At 38.2% G+C, this 4,719-nt stretch overlaps 1 non-coding gene across 1 annotated transcript; it reads right to left on the minus strand.

Annotated features, from left to right (window-relative positions):
- Positions 1-3,360: 3,360 nt before the first annotated feature.
- LOC130978292 (small nucleolar RNA R71) lies at positions 3,361-3,468 on the minus strand. The gene has a single exon (XR_009085944.1). It is a non-coding gene; the product is annotated as a small nucleolar RNA R71 (small nucleolar RNA).
- Between the last annotated feature and the right edge of the window lie 1,251 nt (positions 3,469-4,719).

The following is a 4,719-nucleotide window of genomic DNA, read 5'->3' on the forward strand; positions in this document are numbered from 1 at the left end:
AAAAATGCCTGGTGTTAAACGCCGGAACTGGCACAAGAATGGGAGTTAAACGCCCAAACTGGCACAAAAGCTGGCGTTTAACTCCAAGAAAAGTCTCTACACATGAAAGCTTCAATGCTCAGCCCAAGCACATAGCAAGTGGGCCCGGAAGTGGATTTTTATGTAATTTACTCATCTTTGTAAACCCTAAGCTACTAGTTCTCTACAAATAGGACCTTTTGATATTGTATTTTCATCTTTGGATCACTTTAGATCCTTTGATCATATTTGGACATCTAGTTCTTAGATCATTGGGGGCTGGCCTCTCGGCCATGCCTAGACCTTGTTCTTATGTATTTTCAACGGTGGAGTTTCTACACACCATAGATTAAGGTGTGGAGCTCTGCTGTACCTCGAGTATTAATGCAATTACTATTGTTCTTCTATTCAATTCAGCTTGTTCTTGTTCTAAATATCACTTGTTCCTCAACTTGATGAATGTGATGATCCGTGACACTCATCATCATTCTCACCTATGAACGTGTGCCTGACAACCACCTCCGTTCTACCTTAAATTGAGTGGATATCTCTTGGATCCCTTAATCGGAATCTTCGTGGTATAAGCTAGAATTGATGGCGGCATTCAAGAGAATCTGGAAGGTCTAAACCTTGTCTGTGGTATTCTGAGTAGGATTCAAGGATTGAATGACTGTGACAAGCTTCAAACTCCTGAAGGCTGGGCGTTAGTGATAGACGCAAAAGAATCAATGGATTCTATTCCAACCTGATTGAGAACCGACAGATGATTAGCCGTTCTATGACAGAGCGCGTTGAACATTTTCACTGAGAGGATGGGACTGTAGCCACTGACAACGGTGATGCCCAACATACAGCTTGCCATGGAAAGAAGTAAGAAGGATTGGATGAAGACAGTAGAAAAGCAGAGAGACGGAAGGGACAAAGCATTTCCATACGCTTATCTGAAATTCTCACCAATGAATTACATAAGTATCTCTATCTTTATTTTATTCTTTATTCATATATCATCCATAACCATTTGAATCTGCCTGACTGAGATTTACAAGGTGACCATAGCTTGCTTCAAACCAACAATCTCCGTGGGCTCGACCCTTACTCGCGTAAGGTTTATTTCTTGGACGACCCAGTGCACTTGCTGGTTAGTTGTGCGAAGTTGTGTTTAGACTATGGTATTGAGAACCAAGTTTTTGGAGCCATTATCGGGGACTGTTTGAGTTGTGAAAAGTAGAGATCACAATTTCGTGCACCAAGTTTTTGGCGCCATTGTCGGGGATTGTTGAGTTTGGACAACTGACGGTTCATCTTGTTGCTTAGCTTAGGTATTTTTTTCAGAGTTCTTAAGAATGAATTCTAGTGTTTCAAGGTGATGTTCTTATCATCACCAAAGCTGATTGATTTTCATCAATTTAGCTCTTGAATGCAATGTCCTGCTGAAGCTTGGCTAGCCATGTCTAATTTCTTTAGACTGAAGCTTTAGACTAACATTGCATTATTCCTGGAATTCTCATTAAGAATTTTGATATCTTTATTTTCTGTTCCACTTAATTTTCGAAAAAACAAAAAAAAATTACAAAATCATAAAAACCAAAAATATTTTGTGTTGCTTGTTGAGTCTAGTGTCTCATTTTAAGTTTGGTGTCAATTGCATGTTTCTTTACTTCTTGCATTTTTCAAATTCATTCATGTGTCTTCATTAATCTTCAAGTTGTTCTTGATGATTTCCTTGTTCTGATCTTTAAATTCTCTTGTCTTGTGTATTTTGTTGTTTCTCATATGCATTCTCATTTTGTTAGTGTCAATAGTATACAAACTTCTAAGTTTGGTGTCTTGCATGCATTGTTTATTTGATTTTAGTTGCATTTTGATTATTCCTCAAAAATCCAAAAAATTTTTAATTTGTGTCTTTTCAAGTCAATAATACAGAGAATTGAAGATTCAGAACATTCAGCAGAGAAATTACACAGAAAAAGCCGGGCGTTCAAAACGCCCAGTGAGGAAGGAAAACTGGCGTTTAAACGCCAGCCAGGGTGCCTGGTTGGGCGTTTAACGCCCAAAAGGGTAGTGATTTGGGCGTTAAACGCCAGAATGTATACCATTCTGGGCGTTTAACGCCAGGATGGCACAAGAGGGAAGATTCTGTTTTTAACTCAAATTTTTTTTCAAGTTTTTAAAATTTTTCAAAATAAAATCTTTTTCAAATCATATCTTTTCAATCATAATCAATTTCTTTCTTTTTCAAAAATACTTGCTATCAATTAATTATTTGATTCAACATTTCAAGTATGTTGCCTTTTCTGTTGAGAAAGGTTTAATGTCTGAATCATATCTTTCTTGTTAGGCAGGTTATTAATTTTTAAAATCAAATCTTTTTAAATTATTTTTCAAATCATATCTTCTCAATCACATCTTTTTAAAACCATAACTTTTCAATCATATCTTCTTAATCACATCTTTTTCAAAATAGTTTTCAATCATATCTTTTTTATTTCTAATTTCAAAATCTTTTTCAAAAATCACTTGATTTCTTTTCCACTCTTAGTTTTCAAAAATCAATTAGTATTTTTTCAAAATGTTTTTAAAATCTTTTTAATTTATTTTCAAAAATTTCTTCCCCTCTTCTCACATCCTTCTATTTATGGACTAACACTCCTCTTCAATGCATAATTCGAACTCCATCTTTCTTGATAAGTTCGAATTCTTCTACCTCTTCCTTCTATTTTTCTTTTCCTCTGACACCTCAAGGAATCTCTATACTGTGACATAGAGGATTCCATATTTTCTTGTTTTCTTCTGTTTCATATGAGCAGGAGCAAAGACAAAAGTATTCTTGTTGAGGCTGACCCTGAACCTGAAAGGACCTTGAAGCGAAAGCTAAGAGAAGCTAAGGCACAACTCTCTGTAGAGGACCTAACAGAAATCTTCAAAGAAGAAGAACCCATGGCAGCCGAAAACAACAACAATGCCAACAATGCAAGGAAGGTGCTGGGTGACTTTACTGCACCTACTCCTGACTTCTATGGGAGAAGCATCTCTATCCCTGCCATTGGAGCAAACAACTTTGAGCTTAAGCCTCAATTAGTTTCTCTAATGCAACAAAATTGCAAGTTCCATGGACTTCCATTGGAAGATCCTCATCAGTTTTTAGCTGAATTCTTGTAAATCTGTGACACTGTCAAGACTAATGGGGTTGACCCTGAGGTCTACAGACTTATGCTATTCTATTTTGCTGTAAGAGACAGAGCTAGGATTTGGTTGGACTCACAACCTAAAGAAAGCCTGAACTCTTGGGAAAAGCTAGTCAATGCCTTCTTGGCAAAGTTCTTTCCACCTCAAAAATTAAGTAAGCTTAGAGTGGAAGTCTAAACCTTCAGACAGAAGGAATGAGAATCCCTCTATGAAGCTTGGGAAAGATACAAACAATTGATCAGAAAGTGTCCTTCTGACATGCTTTCTGAATCGAGCATCATAGGTATCTTCTATGATGGTCTATCTGAACTGTCCAAGATGTCATTGGACAGCTCTGCTGGAGGATATCTTCATCTGAAGAAGACGCCTGCAGAAGCTCAAGAGCTCATTGAAATGGTTGCAAATAACCAATTCATGTACACTTATGAAAGGAATCCTATGAACAATGGGACGAATCAGAAGAAAGGAGTTCTTGAGATTGATACTCTGAATGTCATATTGGCTCAGAACAAAATATTAACTCAGCAAGTCAATATGATTTCTCAAAGTCTGTCTGGAATGCAAGCTGCACCAGGCAATATTAAGGATGCTTCATCTGAAGAAGAAGCTTATAATCCTGAGAACCCTTCAATGGAAGAGGTGAATTACATGGGAGAACCCTATGGAAACACCTATAATTCTTCATGGAGAAATCATCCAAATCTCTCATGGAAGGATCAACAGAGGCCTCAACAAGGTTTCAACAACAATAATGGTGGAAGAAACAGGTTTAGCAATGGCAAGCCTTTTCCATCATCTTCTCAGCAACAGACGGAGAATTCTAAGCAGAACCACTCTGACTTAGCAACCATGGTCTCTGATCTAATCAAAACCACTCAAAGTTTCATGACTGAAACAAGGTCCTCCATTAGAAACTTGGAGGCACAAGTGGGTCAGCTGAGTAAGAAAGTTATTGAACTTCCTCCTAGTACTCTTCCAAGCAATACAGAAGAGAATCCAAAAGGAGAATGCAAGGCCATTAACATGATCCACATGGCCGAACTAGGAGAGGAGGAAGAGGCAGTGAGCGCCACTGAGGAAGACCTCAATGGACGTCCACTGACCTCCAATGAGTTCCCTAATGAGGAACCATGGGAATCTGAGGCTCATAATGAGACCATAGAGATCCCATTGGATTTACTTCTGCCATTCATGAGCTCTGATAAGTATTCTTCCTCTGAAGAGGATGAAGATGTCACTGAAGAGCAAGTTGCTAAATACCTTGGAGCAATCATGAAGCTAAATGACAAGTTATTTGGTAATGAGACTTGGGAGGATGAACCCCCTTTGCTCACCAAAGAACTAGATGACTTGTCTAGGCAGAAATTACCTCAAAAGAGACAGGACCCTGGAAAGTTCTCAATACCTTGTACCATAGGCACCATGACCTTTAAGAAGGCTTTGTGTGACCTAGGGTCAAGCATAAACCTTATGCCTCTCTCTGTAATGAAGAAGCTAAGGATCTTTGAGGTGCAA

The sequence above is a fragment of the Arachis stenosperma genome, chromosome 4 (assembly GCF_014773155.1).
Source record: "Arachis stenosperma cultivar V10309 chromosome 4, arast.V10309.gnm1.PFL2, whole genome shotgun sequence".
NCBI lineage: Eukaryota > Viridiplantae > Streptophyta > Magnoliopsida > Fabales > Fabaceae > Arachis > Arachis stenosperma.